The sequence below is a fragment of the Balaenoptera borealis genome (assembly GCF_965194805.1).
Source record: "Balaenoptera borealis genome assembly, chromosome: 16".
In the NCBI taxonomy this organism is placed as follows: Eukaryota; Metazoa; Chordata; class Mammalia; order Artiodactyla; family Balaenopteridae; genus Balaenoptera; species Balaenoptera borealis.
In genome coordinates, this window is record NC_138872.1 from 31,895,515 (window position 1) to 31,919,561 (window position 24,047).

The following is a 24,047-nucleotide window of genomic DNA, read 5'->3' on the forward strand; positions in this document are numbered from 1 at the left end:
TAAAGCCAACGAACCCAGTTGCTTCCTGGGACTCAAACACAGCAGAAGATTTGGACGGCATTCAGTGCCCTCTCACAGATGTTACAACGAAGGTGAGTGCACAATGAGTCGTGAAATACCAAACAGTGTTGCAGCCTTCCTCTATCACATGCTTCTTCGCTTCTAGGGCATAGCTAAGCTGACTATGGGAGAAATCTGGACTTTTACTTGAGCACAGGGGTGCCAGTTCTTTGCCGGCAAGCTCCAGTGTGCTCCTGGAGGAGCTCCCAGCAAGGAACCGAGACCAGCATGCCTCAAACGATTACACTCAAGTTCTTTCGTGATGTCGTCAGGCAGCAAAGAGAAGATGGGCAGCAGGAGTGATCTTCTGGCAGCTTTCAAACCGCACCTGTCTCGCCTACCACGGACGAAATGAAGGTTTTGCCAGGGTTGCCCGGTTTCAAACTTGAGCTCATAAGGTTATCCTCAGTAGTTTCTGACTACCTCAAGGAAACACACGGGACCCACAGGGCTCTTCCCTGGAGACCCTTTGGGCACAGGGGCCTCTGCATTGGATGAAATGGGTAAGTATTTCAGTACCTTAGGTAGGCCTCGGTGAGCATGGCTGTTGCACATACTTAACAGTGTGAAGTGTGAAAAATGTACTGGTCTTCAGGCTGGATGCAAAGGTTAGCTTTTGCCTCTGTGAGATTGCTATCCTGTGTCCCAGACTGAATCACAAGCACGTTGTGCAGTAACAGTGCAGTTCTGTTTCAGTCACTGAGGACGATCCACTTGCAAAGAGAATCTGCCAGGCGCTGCTTTCGCGAGGCCTTTTGACGACTGGAACACTCTGCCTAGGCATCCCAGAAAGGAGTACGTTGCCCTTGCTATGAATGTGAAGAGTGCTCCCGGGGACCTACTTCGCCTAGGCTTCCTCAGAAGCCAGCGACCGCTCTTCTGGCACACAGTGGTCATCATGAGAGATTGGTGCACGATACACTGCCCTATGTTTTCCCAGGGGCATAGCAGAGTTAAGGCACTCCTTTTCAGAGTATGGCTTCGTGGCTACCACTGCACACTCAACTCTGCTGATGTGAAACACTGGACTTTACCTGGTAGACTTAGGTCACCTTTCATTTGTATGGAGCTGAATCTGCAGTGCCGTGGGATGAGTTTCTAGAAAGCAATTGCCAGCACATTATTGCCATTGAGAGAACGCAGCCTTGGCCCAAAGCCACATTCCTGCAGTGAAGAGAAGATGAGCCGCTAAGGCTGTTCAGCCAGCCTTGAAGCCCAAAGCAAGTGGCTTCCATTCCAGGAGAATGCGAACGTTCCCATCGGTGTTCCACTTCAAGCTTGATGACACAGCATGTTTATCTGAAGCTTCTGCCTACCTCTCAACTACCAGGGAAATACTGCCTCCTTCTGCTAAGAAAGGTTTTCACGTGGGGAGTGCTGTACGTGCAGAAGAGCATTCCCCCGCCGGGCAAAAGTTAGGCCTTGGTGAATCTGGATGGTCTCAGAAGTCCAGCATTGTCACAGAAAAAGCTGTCTGTTGTTTTCAGGCTGGAACTAAATATGTAGCTTCCGACTGCCTTAGGGAGACGTATTTGGGAGCCCACAGGTTTCACCTGTGAGGCACAGAGGTGTTTCTCCGAAGAATCCAAATGCCTCCCTGGCTACGCCAGCATGGAATGTAAGGCTGCTTGGAACGGCGTTCCTGAGGCCGTTTGAATGCTGTACGAACGAGAGCTGTGGAGCAATCCGGGCAGGGCTTTGCCATTACCGCTGCACGTTCACAGCCTTAAAGCCAACGAACCCAGTTGCTTCCTGGGACTCAAACGCAGTTGAAGACTAGGATAGCATTCATTGCCCTTTCACAGATGTTACAACGAAGGTGAGTGCACAATGAATCGTGAAATACGTAACAGTGTGGCAGCCTTCCTTTAACACATGCTTCTTCGCTCCTTGGGCATAGCTAAGCTTACTAAGGGAGAAATTTGGACTTTTACTTGAGCCCAGGGGTGCCAGTTCTTTGCCGCCAAGCTCCAGTGTGCTCCTGGAAGAACTCCAAGCAAGGAACCGAGACCAGCATGCCTCAAACGATTACACTCAAGTTCTTTCGTGATGCCGTCAGGCAACAAAGAAAAGATGGGCAGCAGGAGTGATTTTCAGGCAGCTTTCAAACCGCACCTGTCTCGCCTACCACGGACGAAATGAGGGTTTTGCCAGGGTTGCCCGGTTTCAAACTTGAGCTCATAAGGTTATCCTCAGTAGTTTCTGACTACCTCAAGGAAACACACGGGACCCACAGGGCTCTTTCCTGGAGACTTTTGGGCACAGGGACCTCTGCATAGGATGAAATGGGTAAGTATTTCAGTACCTTAGGTAGGCTTCGAGGACCATGGCTGTTGCACATACAACAGTGGAAGTGTGAAAAATATACTGGTCTTCAGGCTGGATGCAAAAGTTAGCTTTCGCCTCTGTGAGAGTGCCATCCTGTGTCCCAGACTGAATCACAAGCACATTGTGCAGTAACAGTGCAGTTCTGTTTCAGTCACTGAGGACGATCCACTTGCAAAGAGAATCTGCCAGGCGCTGCTTTCGCGAGGCCTTTTGACGACTGGAACACTCTGCCTAGGCATCCCAGAAAGGAGTACGTTGCCCTTGCTATGAATGTGAAGAGTGCTCCCGGGGACCTACTTTGCCTAGGCTTCCTCAGAAGCCAGCGACCGCTCTTGTAGCACACAGTGGTCATCATGAGAGATTGGTGCACGATACACTGCCCTATGTGTTCCCAGGGGCATAGCAGAGTTAAGGCACTCCTTTTCAGAGTATGGCTTCATGGCTACCACTGCACACTCAACTCTGCTGATGTGAAACACTGGACTTTACCTGGTAGACTTAGGTCACCTTTCATTTGTATGGAGCTGAATCTGCAGTGCCGTGGGATGAGTTTCTAGAAAGCAATTGCCAGCACATTATTGCCGTTGAGAGAACGCAGCCTTGGTCCAAAGCCACATTCCTGCAGTGAAGAGAAGATGAGCCGCTAAGGCTGTTCAGGCAGCCTTGAAGCCCAAAGCAAGTGGCTTCCATTCCAGGAGAATGCGAACGTTCCCATCGGTGTTCCACTTCAAGCTTGATGACACAGCATGTTTATCTGAAGCTTCTGCCTACCTCTCAACTACCAGGGAAATACTGCCTCCTTCTGCTAAGAAATGTTTTCACGTGGGGAGTGATGTACGTGCAGAAGAGCATTCCCCCGCCGGGCAAAAGTTAGGCCTTGGTGAATCTGGATGGTCCCAGAAGTCCAGCATTGTCACAGAAAAAGCTGTCCGTTGTTTTCAGGCTGGAACTAAACATGTAGCTTCCGACTGCCTTAGGGCGACGTATTTGGGAGCCCACAGGTTTCACTTGTGAGGCACAGAGGTGTTTCTCCGAAGAATCCAAATGCCTCCCTGGCTACGCCAGCATGGAATGTAAGGCTGCTTGGAACGGCGTTCCTGAGGCCGTTTGAATGCTGTACGAACGAGAGTTGTGGAGCAATCCGGGCAGGGCTTTGCCATTACCGCTGCACGTTCACAGCCTTAAAGCCAACGAACCCAGTTGCTTCCTGGGACTCAAACACAGCAGAAGATTTGGACGGCATTCAGTGCCCTTTCACAGATGTTACAACGAAGGTGAGTGCACAATGAGTCGTGAAATACCAAACAGTGTTGCAGCCTTCCTCTATCACATGCTTCTTCGCTTCTAGGGCATAGCTAAGCTGACTATGGGAGAAATCTGGACTTTTACTTGAGCACAGGGGTGCCAGTTCTTTGCCGGCAAGCTCCAGTGTGCTCCTGGAGGAGCTCCCAGCAAGGAACCGAGACCAGCATGCCTCAAACGATTACACTCAAGTTCTTTCGTGATGTCGTCAGGCAGCAAAGAGAAGATGGGCAGCAGGAGTGATCTTCTGGCAGCTTTCAAACCGCACCTGTCTCGCCTACCACGGACGAAATGAAGGTTTTGCCAGGGTTGCCCGGTTTCAAACTTGAGCTCATAAGGTTATCCTCAGTAGTTTCTGACTACCTCAAGGAAACGCACGGGACCCACAGGGCTCTTCCCTGTAGACCCTTTGGGCACAGGGGCCTCTGCATTGGATGAAATGGGTAAGTATTTCAGTACCTTAGGTAGGCCTCGGTGAGCATGGCTGTTGCACATACTTAACAGTGTGAAGTGTGAAAAATGTACTGGTCTTCAGGCTGGATGCAAAGGTTAGCTTTCGCCTCTGTGAGATTGCTATCCTGTGTCCCAGACTGAATCACAAGCACGTTGTGCAGTAACAGTGCAGTTCTGTTTCAGTCACTGAGGACGATCCACTTGCAAAGAGAATCTGCCAGGCGCTGCTTTCGCGAGGCCTTTTGACGACTGGAACACTCTGCCTAGGCATCCCAGAAAGGAGTACGTTGCCCTTGCTATGAATGTGAAGACTGCTCCCGGGGACCTACTTCGCCTAGGCTTCCTCAGAAGCCAGCGACCGCTCTTCTGGCACACAGTGGTCATCATGAGAGATTGGTGCACGATACACTGCCCTATGTGTCCCCAGGGGCATAGCAGAGTTAAGGCACTCCTTTTCAGAGTATGGCTTCGTTGCTACCACTGCACACTCAACTCTACTGATGTGAAACACTGGACCTTACCCCGAGGACTTAGGTCACCTTTCATTTGTATTGATCTGATTCTGGAGTGCCGTGGGATGAGTTTCTAGAAAGCAATTGCCAGCACATTATTGCCATTGAGAGATCGCAGCCTTGGCCCAAAGCCACATTCCTGCAGTGAAGAGAAGATGAGCCACTAAGGCTGTTTAGGCAGCCTGAAGCCCAAGCAAGTGACTTCCATTCCAGGAGAATAAAAGGCTCCCATCGGTGTCCCACTTTCAAGCTTGATGACACAGCATATTATCTGAAGATTAAGCCTAGCTATGTAGTACTAGGGAAAGACTGCCTCCTTCTGCTAAGCAATGTTTTCACGTGGGGAGTGCGGTACGTGCAGAAGAGCATTCCCCTGCTGGGCAAAAGTTAGGCCTTGGTGAATCTGGATGATCCCAGAAGTCCAGCATTGTCACAGAAAAAGCTGTCCGTTGTTTTCAGGCTGGAACTAAACATCTAGCATCCGACTGCCGTAGGGAGACGTATTTGGGAGCCCACAGGTTTCACTGGTGAGGCACAGTGGTGTTTCTCCGAAGAATCCAAATGCCTCCCTGGCTACGCCAGCATGGAATGTAAGGCTGCTTGGAACGGCGTTCCTGAGGCCGTTTGAATGCTGTACAAACGAGAGCTGTCGAGCGATCCGGGCAGATCTTTGCCATTACCGCTGCACGATCACAGCCTGTAAGCCAACGAACCCAGTTGCTTCCTGGGACTCAAACGCAGCTGAAGACTAGGATAGCATTCAGTGCCCTTTCACAGATGTTACAACGAAGGTGAGTGCACAATGAATCGTGAAATACGTAACAGTGTGGCAGCCTTCCTTTAACACATGCTTCTTCGCTCCTAGGGCATAGCTAAGCTTACTAAGGGAGAAATTTGGACTTTTACTTGAGCACAGGGGTGCCAGTTCTTTGCCGCCAAGCTCCAGTGTGCTCCTGGAGGAACTCCCAGGAAGGAACCGAGACCAGCATGCCTCATACGATTACACTCAAGTTCTTTCGTGATGCCGTCAGGCAACAAAGAAAAGATGGGCAGCAGGAGTGATTTTCAGGCAGCTTTCAAACCGCACCTGTCTCGCCTACCACGGACGAAATGAAGGTTTTGCCAGGGTTGCCCGGTTTCAAACTTGAGCTCATAAGGTTATCCTCAGTAGTTTCTGACTACCTCAAGGAAACACACGGGACCCACAGGGCTCTTCCCTGGAGACCCTTTGGGCACAGGGACCTCTGCATAGGATGAAATGGGTAAGTATTTCAGTACCTTGGGTAGGCTTCGAGGACCATGGCTGTTGCACATACAACAGTGGAAGTGTGAAAAATATACTGGTCTTCAGGCTGGATGCAAAAGTTAGCTTTCGCCTCTGTGAGAGTGCCATCCTGTGTCCCAGACTGAATCACAAGCACGTTGTGCAGTAACAGTGCAGTTCTGTTTCAGTCACTGAGGACGATCCACTTGCAAAGAGAATCTGCCAGGCGCTGCTTTCGCGAGGCCTTTTGACGACTGGAACACTCTGCCTAGGCATCCCAGAAAGGAGTACGTTGCCCTTGCTATGAATGTGAAGAGTGCTCCCGGGGACCTACTTCGCCTAGGCTTCCTCAGAAGCCAGCGACCGCTTTTGTAGCACACAGTGGTCATCATGAGAGATTGGTGCACGATACACTGCCCTATGTGTTCCCAGGGGCATAGCAGAGTTAAGGCACTCCTTTTCAGAGTATGGCTTCGTGGCTACCCCTGCACACTCAACTCTGCTGATGTGAAACACTGGACTTTACCTGGTAGACTTAGGTCACCTTTCATTTGTATGGAGCTGAATCGGCAGTGCCGTGGGATGAGTTTCTAGAAAGCAATTGCCAGCACATTATTGCCGTTGAGAGAACGCAGCCTTGGTCCAAAGCCACATTCCTGCAGTGAAGAGAAGATGAGCCGCTAAGGCTGTTCAGGCAGCCTTGAAGCCCAAAGCAAGTGGCTTCCATTCCAGGAGAATGCGAACGTTCCCATCGGTGTTCCACTTCAAGCTTGATGACACAGCATGTTTATCTGAAGCTTCTGCCTACCTCTCAACTACCAGGGAAATACTGCCTCCTTCTGCTAAGAAAGGTTTTCACGTGGGGAGTGCTGTACGTGCAGAAGAGCATTCCCCCGCCGGGCAAAAGTTAGGCCTTGGTGAATCTGGATGGTCCCAGAAGTCCAGCATTGTCACAGAAAAAGCTGTCCGTTGTTTTCAGGCTGGAACTAAACATGTAGCTTCCGACTGCCTTAGGGAGACGTATTTGGGAGCCCACAGGTTTCACTTGTGAGGCACAGAGGTGTTTCTCCGAAGAATCCAAATGCCTCCCTGGCTACGCCAGCATGGAATGTAAGGCTGCTTGGAACGGCGTTCCTGAGGCCGTTTGAATGCTGTACGAACGAGAGTTGTGGAGCAATCCGGGCAGGGCTTTGCCATTACCGCTGCACGTTCACAGCCTTAAAGCCAACGAACCCAGTTGCTTCCTGGGACTCAAACACAGCAGAAGATTTGGACGGCATTCAGTGCCCTTTCACAGATGTTACAATGAAGGTGAGTGCACAATGAGTCGTGAAATACCAAACAGTGTTGCAGCCTTCCTCTATCACATGCTTCTTCGCTTCTAGGGCATAGCTAAGCTGACTATGGGAGAAATCTGGACTTTTACTTGAGCACAGGGGTGCCAGTTCTTTGCCGCCAAGCTCCAGTGTGCTCCTGGAGGAGCTCCCAGCAAGGAACCGAGACCAGCATGCCTCAAACGATTACACTCAAGTTCTTTCGTGATGTCGTCAGGCAGCAAAGAGAAGATGGGCAGCAGGAGTGATCTTCTGGCAGCTTTCAAACCGCACCTGTCTCGCCTACCACGGACGAAATGAAGGTTTTGCCAGGGTTGCCCGGTTTCAAACTTGAGCTCATAAGGTTATCCTCAGTAGTTTCTGACTACCTCAAGGAAACACACGGGACCCACAGGGCTCTTCCCTGGAGACCCTTTGGGCACAGGGGCCTCTGCATTGGATGAAATGGGTAAGTATTTCAGTACCTTAGGTAGGCCTCGGTGAGCATGGCTGTTGCACATACTTAACAGTGTGAAGTGTGAAAAATGTACTGGTCTTCAGGCTGGATGCAAAGGTTAGCTTTCGCCTCTGTGAGAGTGCCATCCTGTGTCCCAGACTGAATCACAAGCACGTTGTGCAGTAACAGTGCAGTTCTGTTTCAGTCACTGAGGACGATCCACTTGCAAAGAGAATCTGCCAGGCGCTGCTTTCGCGAGGCCTTTTGACGACTGGAACACTCTGCCTAGGCATCCCAGAAAGGAGTACGTTGCCCTTGCTATGAATGTGAAGAGTGCTCCCGGGGACCTACTTCGCCTAGGCTTCCTCAGAAGCCAGCGACCGCTCTTCTGGCACACAGTGGTCATCATGAGAGATTGGTGCACGATACACTGCCCTATGTGTCCCCAGGGGCATAGCAGAGTTAAGGCACTCCTTTTCAGAGTATGGCTTCGTTGCTACCACTGCACACTCAACTCTACTGATGTGAAACACTGGACCTTACCCCGAGGACTTAGGTCACCTTTCATTTGTATTGATCTGATTCTGGAGTGCCGTGGGATGAGTTTCTAGAAAGCAATTGCCAGCACATTATTGCCATTGAGAGAACGCAGCCTTGGCCCAAAGCCACATTCCTGCAGTGAAGAGAAGATGAGCCACTAAGGCTGTTTAGGCAGCCTGAAGCCCAAGCAAGTGACTTCCATTCCAGGAGAATAAAAGGCTCCCATCGGTGTCCCACTTTCAAGCTTGATGACACAGCATATTATCTGAAGATTAAGCCTAGCTATGTAGTACTAGGGAAAGACTGCCTCCTTCTGCTAAGCAATGTTTTCACGTGGGGAGTGCTGTACGTGCAGAAGAGCATTCCCCTGCTGGGCAAAAGTTAGGCCTTGGTGAATCTGGATGATCCCAGAAGTCCAGCATTGTCACAGAAAAAGCTGTCCGTTGTTTTCAGGCTGGAACTAAACATCTAGCATCCGACTGCCGTAGGGAGACGTATTTGGGAGCCCACAGGTTTCACTGGTGAGGCACAGTGGTGTTTCTCCGAAGAATCCAAATGCCTCCCTGGCTACGCCAGCATGGAATGTAAGGCTGCTTGGAACGGCGTTCCTGAGGCCGTTTGAATGCTGTACAAACGAGAGCTGTCGAGCGATCCGGGCAGATCTTTGCCATTACCGCTGCACGATCACAGCCTGTAAGCCAACGAACCCAGTTGCTTCCTGGGACTCAAACACAGCTGAAGACTAGGATAGCATTCAGTGCCCTTTCACAGATGTTACAACGAAGGTGAGTGCACAATGAATCGTGAAATACGTAACAGTGTGGCAGCCTTCCTTTAACACATGCTTCTTCGCTCCTAGGGCATAGCTAAGCTTACTAAGGGAGAAATTTGGACTTTTACTTGAGCACAGGGGTGCCAGTTCTTTGCCGCCAAGCTCCAGTGTGCTCCTGGAGGAACTCCCAGGAAGGAACCGAGACCAGCATGCCTCATACGATTACACTCAAGTTCTTTCGTGATGCCGTCAGGCAACAAAGAAAAGATGGGCAGCAGGAGTGATTTTCAGGCAGCTTTCAAACCGCACCTGTCTCGCCTACCACGGACGAAATGAAGGTTTTGCCAGGGTTGCCCGGTTTCAAACTTGAGCTCATAAGGTTATCCTCAGTAGTTTCTGACTACCTCAAGGAAACACACGGGACCCACAGGGCTCTTCCCTGGAGACCCTTTGGGCACAGGGACCTCTGCATAGGATGAAATGGGTAAGTATTTCAGTACCTTGGGTAGGCTTCGAGGACCATGGCTGTTGCACATACAACAGTGGAAGTGTGAAAAATATACTGGTCTTCAGGCTGGATGCAAAAGTTAGCTTTCGCCTCTGTGAGAGTGCCATCCTGTGTCCCAGACTGAATCACAAGCACGTTGTGCAGTAACAGTGCAGTTCTGTTTCAGTCACTGAGGACGATCCACTTGCAAAGAGAATCTGCCAGGCGCTGCTTTCGCGAGGCCTTTTGACGACTGGAACACTCTGCCTAGGCATCCCAGAAAGGAGTACGTTGCCCTTGCTATGAATGTGAAGACTGCTCCCGGGGACCTACTTCGCCTAGGCTTCCTCAGAAGCCAGCGACCGCTCTTGTAGCACACAGTGGTCATCATGAGAGATTGGTGCACGATACACTGCCCTATGTGTTCCCAGGGGCATAGCAGAGTTAAGGCACTCCTTTTCAGAGTATGGCTTCGTGGCTACCCCTGCACACTCAACTCTGCTGATGTGAAACACTGGACTTTACCTGGTAGACTTAGGTCACCTTTCATTTGTATGGAGCTGAATCTGCAGTGCCGTGGGATGAGTTTCTAGAAAGCAATTGCCAGCACATTATTGCTGTTGAGAGAACGCAGCCTTGGTCCAAAGCCACATTCCTGCAGTGAAGAGAAGATGAGCCGCTAAGGCTGTTCAGGCAGCCTTGAAGCCCAAAGCAAGTGGCTTCCATTCCAGGAGAATGCGAACGTTCCCATCGGTGTTCCACTTCAAGCTTGATGACACAGCATGTTTATCTGAAGCTTCTGCCTACCTCTCAACTACCAGGGAAATACTGCCTCCTTCTGCTAAGAAATGTTTTCACGTGGGGAGTGATGTACGTGCAGAAGAGCATTCCCCCGCCGGGCAAAAGTTAGGCCTTGGTGAATCTGGATGGTCTCAGAAGTCCAGCATTGTCACAGAAAAAGCTGTCCGTTGTTTTCAGGCTGGAACTAAACATGTAGCTTCCGACTGCCTTAGGGAGACGTATTTGGGAGCCCACAGGTTTCACTTGTGAGGCACAGAGGTGTTTCTCCGAAGAATCCAAATGCCTCCCTGGCTACGCCAGCATGGAATGTAAGGCTGCTTGGAACGGCGTTCCTGAGGCCGTTTGAATGCTGTACGAACGAGAGCTGTGGAGCAATCCGGGCAGGGCTTTGCCATTACCGCTGCACGTTCACAGCCTTAAAGCCAACGAACCCAGTTGCTTCCTGGGACTCAAACGCAGTTGAAGACTAGGATAGCATTCATTGCCCTTTCACAGATGTTACAACGAAGGTGAGTGCACAATGAATCGTGAAATACGTAACAGTGTGGCAGCCTTCCTTTAACACATGCTTCTTCGCTCCTTGGGCATAGCTAAGCTTACTAAGGGAGAAATTTGGACTTTTACTTGAGCCCAGGGGTGCCAGTTCTTTGCCGCCAAGCTCCAGTGTGCTCCTGGAAGAACTCCCAGCAAGGAACCGAGACCAGCATGCCTCAAACGATTACACTCAAGTTCTTTCGTGATGCCGTCAGGCAACAAAGAAAAGATGGGCAGCAGGAGTGATTTTCAGGCAGCTTTCAAACCGCACCTGTCTCGCCTACCACGGACGAAATGAGGGTTTTGCCAGGGTTGCCCGGTTTCAAACTTGAGCTCATAAGGTTATCCTCAGTAGTTTCTGACTACCTCAAGGAAACACACGGGACCCACAGGGCTCTTCCCTGGAGACCCTTTGGGCACAGGGACCTCTGCATAGGATGAAATGGGTAAGTATTTCAGTACCTTGGGTAGGCTTCGAGGACCATGGCTGTTGCACATACAACAGTGGAAGTGTGAAAAATATACTGGTCTTCAGGCTGGATGCAAAAGTTAGCTTTCGCCTCTGTGAGAGTGCCATCCTGTGTCCCAGACTGAATCACAAGCACATTGTGCAGTAACAGTGCAGTTCTGTTTCAGTCACTGAGGACGATCCACTTGCAAAGAGAATCTGCCAGGCGCTGCTTTCGCGAGGCCTTTTGACGACTGGAACACTCTGCCTAGGCATCCCAGAAAGGAGTACGTTGCCCTTGCTATGAATGTGAAGAGTGCTCCCGGGGACCTACTTTGCCTAGGCTTCCTCAGAAGCCAGCGACCGCTCTTGTAGCACACAGTGGTCATCATGAGAGATTGGTGCACGATACACTGCCCTATGTGTTCCCAGGGGCATAGCAGAGTTAAGGCACTCCTTTTCAGAGTATGGCTTCGTGGCTACCACTGCACACTCAACTCTGCTGATGTGAAACACTGGACTTTACCTGGTAGACTTAGGTCACCTTTCATTTGTATGGAGCTGAATCTGCAGTGCCGTGGGATGAGTTTCTAGAAAGCAATTGCCAGCACATTATTGCCGTTGAGAGAACGCAGCCTTGGTCCAAAGCCACATTCCTGCAGTGAAGAGAAGATGAGCCGCTAAGGCTGTTCAGGCAGCCTTGAAGCCCAAAGCAAGTGGCTTCCATTCCAGGAGAATGCGAACGTTCCCATCGGTGTTCCACTTCAAGCTTGATGACACAGCATGTTTATCTGAAGCTTCTGCCTACCTCTCAACTACCAGGGAAATACTGCCTCCTTCTGCTAAGAAATGTTTTCACGTGGGGAGTGCTGTACGTGCAGAAGAGCATTCCCCCGCCGGGCAAAAGTTAGGCCTTGGTGAATCTGGATGGTCCCAGAAGTCCAGCATTGTCACAGAAAAAGCTGTCCGTTGTTTTCAGGCTGGAACTAAACATGTAGCTTCCGACTGCCTTAGGGAGACGTATTTGGGAGCCCACAGGTTTCACTTGTGAGGCACAGAGGTGTTTCTCCGAAGAATCCAAATGCCTCCCTGGCTACGCCAGCATGGAATGTAAGGCTGCTTGGAACGGCGTTCCTGAGGCCGTTTGAATGCTGTACGAACGAGAGTTGTGGAGCAATCCGGGCAGGGCTTTGCCATTACCGCTGCACGTTCACAGCCTTAAAGCCAACGAACCCAGTTGCTTCCTGGGACTCAAACACAGCAGAAGATTTGGACGGCATTCAGTGCCCTTTCACAGATGTTACAACGAAGGTGAGTGCACAATGAGTCGTGAAATACCAAACAGTGTTGCAGCCTTCCTCTATCACATGCTTCTTCGCTTCTAGGGCATAGCTAAGCTGACTATGGGAGAAATCTGGACTTTTACTTGAGCACAGGGGTGCCAGTTCTTTGCCGCCAAGCTCCAGTGTGCTCCTGGAGGAGCTCCCAGCAAGGAACCGAGACCAGCATGCCTCAAACGATTACACTCAAGTTCTTTCGTGATGTCGTCAGGCAGCAAAGAGAAGATGGGCAGCAGGAGTGATCTTCTGGCAGCTTTCAAACCGCACCTGTCTCGCCTACCACGGACGAAATGAAGGTTTTGCCAGGGTTGCCCGGTTTCAAACTTGAGCTCATAAGGTTATCCTCAGTAGTTTCTGACTACCTCAAGGAAACACACGGGACCCACAGGGCTCTTCCCTGGAGACCCTTTGGGCACAGGGGCCTCTGCATTGGATGAAATGGGTAAGTATTTCAGTACCTTAGGTAGGCCTCGGTGAGCATGGCTGTTGCACATACTTAACAGTGTGAAGTGTGAAAAATGTACTGGTCTTCAGGCTGGATGCAAAGGTTAGCTTTCGCCTCTGTGAGATTGCTATCCTGTGTCCCAGACTGAATCACAAGCACGTTGTGCAGTAACAGTGCAGTTCTGTTTCAGTCACTGAGGACGATCCACTTGCAAAGAGAATCTGCCAGGCGCTGCTTTCGCGAGGCCTTTTGACGACTGGAACACTCTGCCTAGGCATCCCAGAAAGGAGTACGTTGCCCTTGCTATGAATGTGAAGAGTGCTCCCGGGGACCTACTTCGCCTAGGCTTCCTCAGAAGCCAGCGACCGCTCTTCTGGCACACAGTGGTCATCATGAGAGATTGGTGCACGATACACTGCCCTATGTGTCCCCAGGGGCATAGCAGAGTTAAGGCACTCCTTTTCAGAGTATGGCTTCGTTGCTACCACTGCACACTCAACTCTACTGATGTGAAACACTGGACCTTACCCCGAGGACTTAGGTCACCTTTCATTTGTATTGATCTGATTCTGGAGTGCCGTGGGATGAGTTTCTAGAAAGCAATTGCCAGCACATTATTGCCATTGAGAGATCGCAGCCTTGGCCCAAAGCCACATTCCTGCAGTGAAGAGAAGATGAGCCACTAAGGCTGTTTAGGCAGCCTGAAGCCCAAGCAAGTGACTTCCATTCCAGGAGAATAAAAGGCTCCCATCGGTGTCCCACTTTCAAGCTTGATGACACAGCATATTATCTGAAGATTAAGCCTAGCTATGTAGTACTAGGGAAAGACTGCCTCCTTCTGCTAAGCAATGTTTTCACGTGGGGAGTGCTGTACGTGCAGAAGAGCATTCCCCTGCTGGGCAAAAGTTAGGCCTTGGTGAATCTGGATGATCCCAGAAGTCCAGCATTGTCACAGAAAAAGCTGTCCGTTGTTTTCAGGCTGGAACTAAACATCTAGCATCCGACTGCCGTAGGGAGACGTATTTGGGAGCCCACAGGTTTCACTGGTGAGGCACAGTGGTGTTTCTCCGAAGAATCCAAATGCCTCCCTGGCTACGCCAGCATGGAATGTAAGGCTGCTTGGAACGGCGTTCCTGAGGCCGTTTGAATGCTGTACAAACGAGAGCTGTCGAGCGATCCGGGCAGATCTTTGCCATTACCGCTGCACGATCACAGCCTGTAAGCCAACGAACCCAGTTGCTTCCTGGGACTCAAACGCAGCTGAAGACTAGGATAGCATTCAGTGCCCTTTCACAGATGTTACAACGAAGGTGAGTGCACAATGAATCGTGAAATACGTAACAGTGTGGCAGCCTTCCTTTAACACATGCTTCTTCGCTCCTAGGGCATAGCTAAGCTTACTAAGGGAGAAATTTGGACTTTTACTTGAGCACAGGGGTGCCAGTTCTTTGCCGCCAAGCTCCAGTGTGCTCCTGGAGGAACTCCCAGGAAGGAACCGAGACCAGCATGCCTCATACGATTACACTCAAGTTCTTTCGTGATGCCGTCAGGCAACAAAGAAAAGATGGGCAGCAGGAGTGATTTTCAGGCAGCTTTCAAACCGCACCTGTCTCGCCTACCACGGACGAAATGAAGGTTTTGCCAGGGTTGCCCGGTTTCAAACTTGAGCTCATAAGGTTATCCTCAGTAGTTTCTGACTACCTCAAGGAAACACACGGGACCCACAGGGCTCTTCCCTGGAGACCCTTTGGGCACAGGGACCTCTGCATAGGATGAAATGGGTAAGTATTTCAGTACCTTGGGTAGGCTTCGAGGACCATGGCTGTTGCACATACAACAGTGGAAGTGTGAAAAATATACTGGTCTTCAGGCTGGATGCAAAAGTTAGCTTTCGCCTCTGTGAGAGTGCCATCCTGTGTCCCAGACTGAATCACAAGCACGTTGTGCAGTAACAGTGCAGTTCTGTTTCAGTCACTGAGGACGATCCACTTGCAAAGAGAATCTGCCAGGCGCTGCTTTCGCGAGGCCTTTTGACGACTGGAACACTCTGCCTAGGCATCCCAGAAAGGAGTACGTTGCCCTTGCTATGAATGTGAAGAGTGCTCCCGGGGACCTACTTCGCCTAGGCTTCCTCAGAAGCCAGCGACCGCTCTTGTAGCACACAGTGGTCATCATGAGAGATTGGTGCACGATACACTGCCCTATGTGTTCCCAGGGGCATAGCAGAGTTAAGGCACTCCTTTTCAGAGTATGGCTTCGTGGCTACCCCTGCACACTCAACTCTGCTGATGTGAAACACTGGACTTTACCTGGTAGACTTAGGTCACCTTTCATTTGTATGGAGCTGAATCTGCAGTGCCGTGGGATGAGTTTCTAGAAAGCAATTGCCAGCACATTATTGCCGTTGAGAGAACGCAGCCTTGGTCCAAAGCCACATTCCTGCAGTGAAGAGAAGATGAGCCGCTAAGGCTGTTCAGGCAGCCTTGAAGCCCAAAGCAAGTGGCTTCCATTCCAGGAGAATGCGAACGTTCCCATCGGTGTTCCACTTCAAGCTTGATGACACAGCATGTTTATCTGAAGCTTCTGCCTACCTCTCAACTACCAGGGAAATACTGCCTCCTTCTGCTAAGAAATGTTTTCACGTGGGGAGTGATGTACGTGCAGAAGAGCATTCCCCCGCCGGGCAAAAGTTAGGCCTTGGTGAATCTGGATGGTCTCAGAAGTCCAGCATTGTCACAGAAAAAGCTGTCCGTTGTTTTCAGGCTGGAACTAAACATGTAGCTTCCGACTGCCTTAGGGAGACGTATTTGGGAGCCCACAGGTTTCACTTGTGAGGCACAGAGGTGTTTCTCCGAAGAATCCAAATGCCTCCCTGGCTACGCCAGCATGGAATGTAAGGCTGCTTGGAACGGCGTTCCTGAGGCCGTTTGAATGCTGTACGAACGAGAGCTGTGGAGCAATCCGGGCAGGGCTTTGCCATTACCGCTGCACGTTCACAGCCTTAAAGCCAACGAACCCAGTTGCTTCCTGGGACTCAAACACAGCAGAAGATTTGGACGGCATTCAGTGCCCTTTCACAGATGTTACAACGAAGGTGAGTGCACAATGAGTCGTGAAATACCAAACAGTGTTGCAGCCTTCCTCTATCACATGCTTCTTCGCTTCTAGGGCATAGCTAAGCTGACTATGGGAGAAATCTGGACTTTTACTTGAGCACAGGGGTGCCAGTTCTTTGCCGGCAAGCTCCAGTGTGCTCCTGGAGGAGCTCCCAGCAAGGAACCGAGACCAGCATGCCTCAAACGATTACACTCAAGTTCTTTCGTGATGTCGTCAGGCAGCAAAGAGAAGATGGGCAGCAGGAGTGATCTTCTGGCAGCTTTCAAACCGCACCTGTCTCGCCTACCACGGACGAAATGAAGGTTTTGCCAGGGTTGCCCGGTTTCAAACTTGAGCTCATAAGGTTATCCTCAGTAGTTTCTGACTACCTCAAGGAAACACACGGGACCCACAGGGCTCTTCCCTGGAGACCCTTTGGGTACAGGGGCCTCTGCATTGGATGAAATGGGTAAGTATTTCAGTACCTTAGGTAGGCCTCGGTGAGCATGGCTGTTGCACATACTTAACAGTGTGAAGTGTGAAAAATGTACTGGTCTTCAGGCTGGATGCAAAGGTTAGCTTTCGCCTCTGTGAGATTGCTATTCTGTGTCCCAGACTGAATCACAAGCACGTTGTGCAGTAACAGTGCAGTTCTGTTTCAGTCACTGAGGACGATCCACTTGCAAAGAGAATCTGCCAGGCGCTGCTTTCGCGAGGCCTTTTGACGACTGGAACACTCTGCCTAGGCATCCCAGAAAGGAGTACGTTGCCCTTGCTATGAATGTGAAGAGTGCTCCCGGGGACCTACTTCGCCTAGGCTTCCTCAGAAGCCAGCGACCGCTCTTCTGGCACACAGTGGTCATCATGAGAGATTGGTGCACGATACACTGCCCTATGTGTTCCCAGGGGCATAGCAGAGTTAAGGCACTCCTTTTCAGAGTATGGCTTCGTGGCTACCACTGCACACTCAACTCTGCTGATGTGAAACACTGGACTTTACCTGGTAGACTTAGGTCACCTTTCATTTGTATGGAGCTGAATCTGCAGTGCCGTGGGATGAGTTTCTAGAAAGCAATTGCCAGCACATTATTGCCATTGAGAGAACGCAGCCTTGGCCCAAAGCCACATTCCTGCAGTGAAGAGAAGATGAGCCGCTAAGGCTGTTCAGCCAGCCTTGAAGCCCAAAGCAAGTGGCTTCCATTCCAGGAGAATGCGAACGTTCCCATCGGTGTTCCACTTCAAGCTTGATGACACAGCATGTTTATCTGAAGCTTCTGCCTACCTCTCAACTACCAGGGAAATACTGCCTCCTTCTGCTAAGAAATGTTTTCACGTGGGGAGTGCTGTACGTGCAGAAGAGCATTCCCCCGCCGGGCAAAAGTTAGGCCTTGGTGAATCTGGATGGTCTCAGAAGTCCAGCATTGTCACAGAAAAAGCTGTCCGTTGTTTTCAGGCTGGAACTAAATATGTAGCTTCCGACTGCCTTAGGGAGACGTATTTGGGAGCCCACAGGTTTCACCTGTGAGGCACAGAGGTGTTTCTCCGAAGAATCCAAATGCCTCCCTGGCTACGCCAGCATGGAATGTAAGGCTGCTTGGAACGGCGTTCCTGAGGCCGTTTGAATGCTGTACGAACGAGAGCTGTGGAGCAATCCGGGCAGGGCTTTGCCATTACCGCTGCACGTTCACAGCCTTAAAGCCAACTAACTCAGTTTCTTCCTGGGACTCAAACGCAGCTGAAGACTAGGATAGCATTCATTGGCCTTTCACAGATGTTACAACGAAGGTGAGTGCACAATGAGTCGTGAAATACCAAACAGTGTTGCAGCCTTCCTCTATCACATGCTTCTTCGCTTCTAGGGCATAGCTAAGCTGACTATGGGAGAAATCTGGACTTTTACTTGAGCACAGGGGTGCCAGTTCTTTGCCGTCAAGCTCCAGTGTGCTCCTGGAGGAGCTCCCAGCAAGGAACCGAGACCAGCATGCCTCAAACGATTACACTCAAGTTCTTTCGTGATGTCGTCAGGCAGCAAAGAGAAGATGGGCAGCAGGAGTGATCTTCTGGCAGCTTTCAAACCGCACCTGTCTCGCCTACCACGGACGAAATGAAGGTTTTGCCAGGGTTGCCCGGTTTCAAACTTGAGCTCATAAGGTTATCCTCAGTAGTTTCTGACTACCTCAAGGAAACGCACGGGACCCACAGGGCTCTTCCCTGTAGACCCTTTGGGCACAGGGGCCTCTGCATTGGATGAAATGGGTAAGTATTTCAGTACCTTAGGTAGGCCTCGGTGAGCATGGCTGTTGCACATACTTAACAGTGTGAAGTGTGAAAAATGTACTGGTCTTCAGGCTGGATGCAAAGGTTAGCTTTCGCCTCTGTGAGATTGCTATCCTGTGTCCCAGACTGAATCACAAGCACGTTGTGCAGTAACAGTGCAGTTCTGTTTCAGTCACTGAGGACGATCCACTTGCAAAGAGAATCTGCCAGGCGCTGCTTTCGCGAGGCCTTTTGACGACTGGAACACTCTGCCTAGGCATCCCAGAAAGGAGTACGTTGCCCTTGCTATGAATGTGAAGAGTGCTCCCGGGGACCTACTTCGCCTAGGCTTCCTCAGAAGCCAGCGACCGCTCTTCTGGCACACAGTGGTCATCATGAGAGATTGGTGCACGATACACTGCCCTATGTGTTCCCAGGGGCATAGCAGAGTTAAGGCACTCCTTTTCAGAGTATGGCTTCGTGGCTACCACTGCACACTCAACTCTGCTGATGTGAAACACTGGACTTTACCTGGTAGACTTAGGTCACCTTTCATTTGTATGGAGCTGAATCTGCAGTGCCGTGGGATGAGTTTCTAGAAAGCAATTGCCAGCACATTATTGCCATTGAGAGAACGCAGCCTTGGCCCAAAGCCACATTCCTGCAGTGAAGAGAAGATGAGCCGCTAAGGCTGTTCAGCCAGCCTTGAAGCCCAAAGCAAGTGGCTTCCATTCCAGGAGAATGCGAACGTTCCCATCGGTGTTCCACTTCAAGCTTGATGACACAGCATGTTTATCTGAAGCTTCTGCCTACCTCTCAACTACCAGGGAAATACTGCCTCCTTCTGCTAAGAAATGTTTTCACGTGGGGAGTGATGTACGTGCAGAAGAGCATTCCCCCGCCAGGCAAAAGTTAGGCCTTGGTGAATCTGGATGGTCCCAGAAGTCCAGCATTGTCACAGAAAAAGCTGTCCGTTGTTTTCAGGCTGGAACTAAACATGTAGCTTCCGACTGCCTTAGGGAGACGTATTTGGGAGCCCACAGGTTTCACTTGTGAGGCACAGAGGTGTTTCTCCGAAGAATCCAAATGCCTCCCTGGCTACGCCAGCATGGAATGTAAGGCTGCTTGGAACGGCGTTCCTGAGGCCGTTTGAATGCTGTACGAACGAGAGTTGTGGAGCAATCCGGGCAGGGCTTTGCCATTACCGCTGCACGTTCACAGCCTTAAAGCCAACGAACCCAGTTGCTTCCTGGGACTCAAACACAGCAGAAGATTTGGACGGCATTCAGTGCCCTTTCACAGATGTTACAACGAAGGTGAGTGCACAATGAGTCGTGAAATACCAAACAGTGTTGCAGCCTTCCTCTATCACATGCTTCTTCGCTTCTAGGGCATAGCTAAGCTGACTATGGGAGAAATCTGGACTTTTACTTGAGCACAGGGGTGCCAGTTCTTTGCCGGCAAGCTCCAGTGTGCTCCTGGAGGAGCTCCCAGCAAGGAACCGAGACCAGCATGCCTCAAACGATTACACTCAAGTTCTTTCGTGATGTCGTCAGGCAGCAAAGAGAAGATGGGCAGCAGGAGTGATCTTCTGGCAGCTTTCAAACCGCACCTGTCTCGCCTACCACGGACGAAATGAAGGTTTTGCCAGGGTTGCCCGGTTTCAAACTTGAGCTCATAAGGTTATCCTCAGTAGTTTCTGACTACCTCAAGGAAACGCACGGGACCCACAGGGCTCTTCCCTGTAGACCCTTTGGGCACAGGGGCCTCTGCATTGGATGAAATGGGTAAGTATTTCAGTACCTTAGGTAGGCCTCGGTGAGCATGGCTGTTGCACATACTTAACAGTGTGAAGTGTGAAAAATGTACTGGTCTTCAGGCTGGATGCAAAGGTTAGCTTTCGCCTCTGTGAGATTGCTATCCTGTGTCCCAGACTGAATCACAAGCACGTTGTGCAGTAACAGTGCAGTTCTGTTTCAGTCACTGAGGACGATCCACTTGCAAAGAGAATCTGCCAGGCGCTGCTTTCGCGAGGCCTTTTGACGACTGGAACACTCTGCCTAGGCATCCCAGAAAGGAGTACGTTGCCCTTGCTATGAATGTGAAGACTGCTCCCGGGGACCTACTTCGCCTAGGCTTCCTCAGAAGCCAGCGACCGCTCTTCTGGCACACAGTGGTCATCATGAGAGATTGGTGCACGATACACTGCCCTATGTGTCCCCAGGGGCATAGCAGAGTTAAGGCACTCCTTTTCAGAGTATGGCTTCGTTGCTACCACTGCACACTCAACTCTACTGATGTGAAACACTGGACCTTACCCCGAGGACTTAGGTCACCTTTCATTTGTATTGATCTGATTCTGGAGTGCCGTGGGATGAGTTTCTAGAAAGCAATTGCCAGCACATTATTGCCATTGAGAGATCGCAGCCTTGGCCCAAAGCCACATTCCTGCAGTGAAGAGAAGATGAGCCACTAAGGCTGTTTAGGCAGCCTGAAGCCCAAGCAAGTGACTTCCATTCCAGGAGAATAAAAGGCTCCCATCGGTGTCCCACTTTCAAGCTTGATGACACAGCATATTATCTGAAGATTAAGCCTAGCTATGTAGTACTAGGGAAAGACTGCCTCCTTCTGCTAAGCAATGTTTTCACGTGGGGAGTGCGGTACGTGCAGAAGAGCATTCCCCTGCTGGGCAAAAGTTAGGCCTTGGTGAATCTGGATGATCCCAGAAGTCCAGCATTGTCACAGAAAAAGCTGTCCGTTGTTTTCAGGCTGGAACTAAACATCTAGCATCCGACTGCCGTAGGGAGACGTATTTGGGAGCCCACAGGTTTCACTGGTGAGGCACAGTGGTGTTTCTCCGAAGAATCCAAATGCCTCCCTGGCTACGCCAGCATGGAATGTAAGGCTGCTTGGAACAGCGTTCCTGAGGCCGTTTGAATGCTGTACAAACGAGAGCTGTCGAGCGATCCGGGCAGATCTTTGCCATTACCGCTGCACGATCACAGCCTGTAAGCCAATGAACCCAGTTGCTTCCTGGGACTCAAACGCAGCTGAAGACTAGGATAGCATTCAGTGCCCTTTCACAGATGTTACAACGAAGGTGAGTGCACAATGAATCGTGAAATACGTAACAGTGTGGCAGCCTTCCTTTAACACATGCTTCTTCGCTCCTAGGGCATAGCTAAGCTTACTAAGGGAGAAATTTGGACTTTTACTTGAGCACAGGGGTGCCAGTTCTTTGCCGCCAAGCTCCAGTGTGCTCCTGGAGGAACTCCCAGGAAGGAACCGAGACCAGCATGCCTCATACGATTACACTCAAGTTCTTTCGTGATGCCGTCAGGCAACAAAGAAAAGATGGGCAGCAGGAGTGATTTTCAGGCAGCTTTCAAACCGCACCTGTCTCGCCTACCACGGACGAAATGAAGGTTTTGCCAGGGTTGCCCGGTTTCAAACTTGAGCTCATAAGGTTATCCTCAGTAGTTTCTGACTACCTCAAGGAAACACACGGGACCCACAGGGCTCTTCCCTGGAGACCCTTTGGGCACAGGGACCTCTGCATAGGATGAAATGGGTAAGTATTTCAGTACCTTGGGTAGGCTTCGAGGACCATGGCTGTTGCACATACAACAGTGGAAGTGTGAAAAATATACTGGTCTTCAGGCTGGATGCAAAAGTTAGCTTTCGCCTCTGTGAGAGTGCCATCCTGTGTCCCAGACTGAATCACAAGCACGTTGTGCAGTAACAGTGCAGTTCTGTTTCAGTCACTGAGGACGATCCACTTGCAAAGAGAATCTGCCAGGCGCTGCTTTCGCGAGGCCTTTTGACGACTGGAACACTCTGCCTAGGCATCCCAGAAAGGAGTACGTTGCCCTTGCTATGAATGTGAAGAGTGCTCCCGGGGACCTACTTCGCCTAGGCTTCCTCAGAAGCCAGCGACCGCTCTTGTAGCACACAGTGGTCATCATGAGAGATTGGTGCACGATACACTGCCCTATGTGTTCCCAGGGGCATAGCAGAGTTAAGGCACTCCTTTTCAGAGTATGGCTTCGTGGCTACCCCTGCACACTCAACTCTGCTGATGTGAAACACTGGACTTTACCTGGTAGACTTAGGTCACCTTTCATTTGTATGGAGCTGAATCGGCAGTGCCGTGGGATGAGTTTCTAGAAAGCAATTGCCAGCACATTATTGCCGTTGAGAGAACGCAGCCTTGGTCCAAAGCCACATTCCTGCAGTGAAGAGAAGATGAGCCGCTAAGGCTGTTCAGGCAGCCTTGAAGCCCAAAGCAAGTGGCTTCCATTCCAGGAGAATGCGAACGTTCCCATCGGTGTTCCACTTCAAGCTTGATGACACAGCATGTTTATCTGAAGCTTCTGCCTACCTCTCAACTACCAGGGAAATACTGCCTCCTTCTGCTAAGAAAGGTTTTCACGTGGGGAGTGCTGTACGTGCAGAAGAGCATTCCCCCGCCGGGCAAAAGTTAGGCCTTGGTGAATCTGGATGGTCCCAGAAGTCCAGCATTGTCACAGAAAAAGCTGTCCGTTGTTTTCAGGCTGGAACTAAACATGTAGCTTCCGACTGCCTTAGGGAGACGTATTTGGGAGCCCACAGGTTTCACTTGTGAGGCACAGAGGTGTTTCTCCGAAGAATCCAAATGCCTCCCTGGCTACGCCAGCATGGAATGTAAGGCTGCTTGGAACGGCGTTCCTGAGGCCGTTTGAATGCTGTACGAACGAGAGTTGTGGAGCAATCCGGGCAGGGCTTTGCCATTACCGCTGCACGTTCACAGCCTTAAAGCCAACGAACCCAGTTGCTTCCTGGGACTCAAACACAGCAGAAGATTTGGACGGCATTCAGTGCCCTTTCACAGATGTTACAATGAAGGTGAGTGCACAATGAGTCGTGAAATACCAAACAGTGTTGCAGCCTTCCTCTATCACATGCTTCTTCGCTTCTAGGGCATAGCTAAGCTGACTATGGGAGAAATCTGGACTTTTACTTGAGCACAGGGGTGCCAGTTCTTTGCCGCCAAGCTCCAGTGTGCTCCTGGAGGAGCTCCCAGCAAGGAACCGAGACCAGCATGCCTCAAACGATTACACTCAAGTTCTTTCGTGATGTCGTCAGGCAGCAAAGAGAAGATGGGCAGCAGGAGTGATCTTCTGGCAGCTTTCAAACCGCACCTGTCTCGCCTACCACGGACGAAATGAAGGTTTTGCCAGGGTTGCCCGGTTTCAAACTTGAGCTCATAAGGTTATCCTCAGTAGTTTCTGACTACCTCAAGGAAACACACGGGACCCACAGGGCTCTTCCCTGGAGACCCTTTGGGCACAGGGGCCTCTGCATTGGATGAAATGGGTAAGTATTTCAGTACCTTAGGTAGGCCTCGGTGAGCATGGCTGTTGCACATACTTAACAGTGTGAAGTGTGAAAAATGTACTGGTCTTCAGGCTGGATGCAAAGGTTAGCTTTCGCCTCTGTGAGAGTGCCATCCTGTGTCCCAGACTGAATCACAAGCACGTTGTGCAGTAACAGTGCAGTTCTGTTTCAGTCACTGAGGACGATCCACTTGCAAAGAGAATCTGCCAGGCGCTGCTTTCGCGAGGCCTTTTGACGACTGGAACACTCTGCCTAGGCATCCC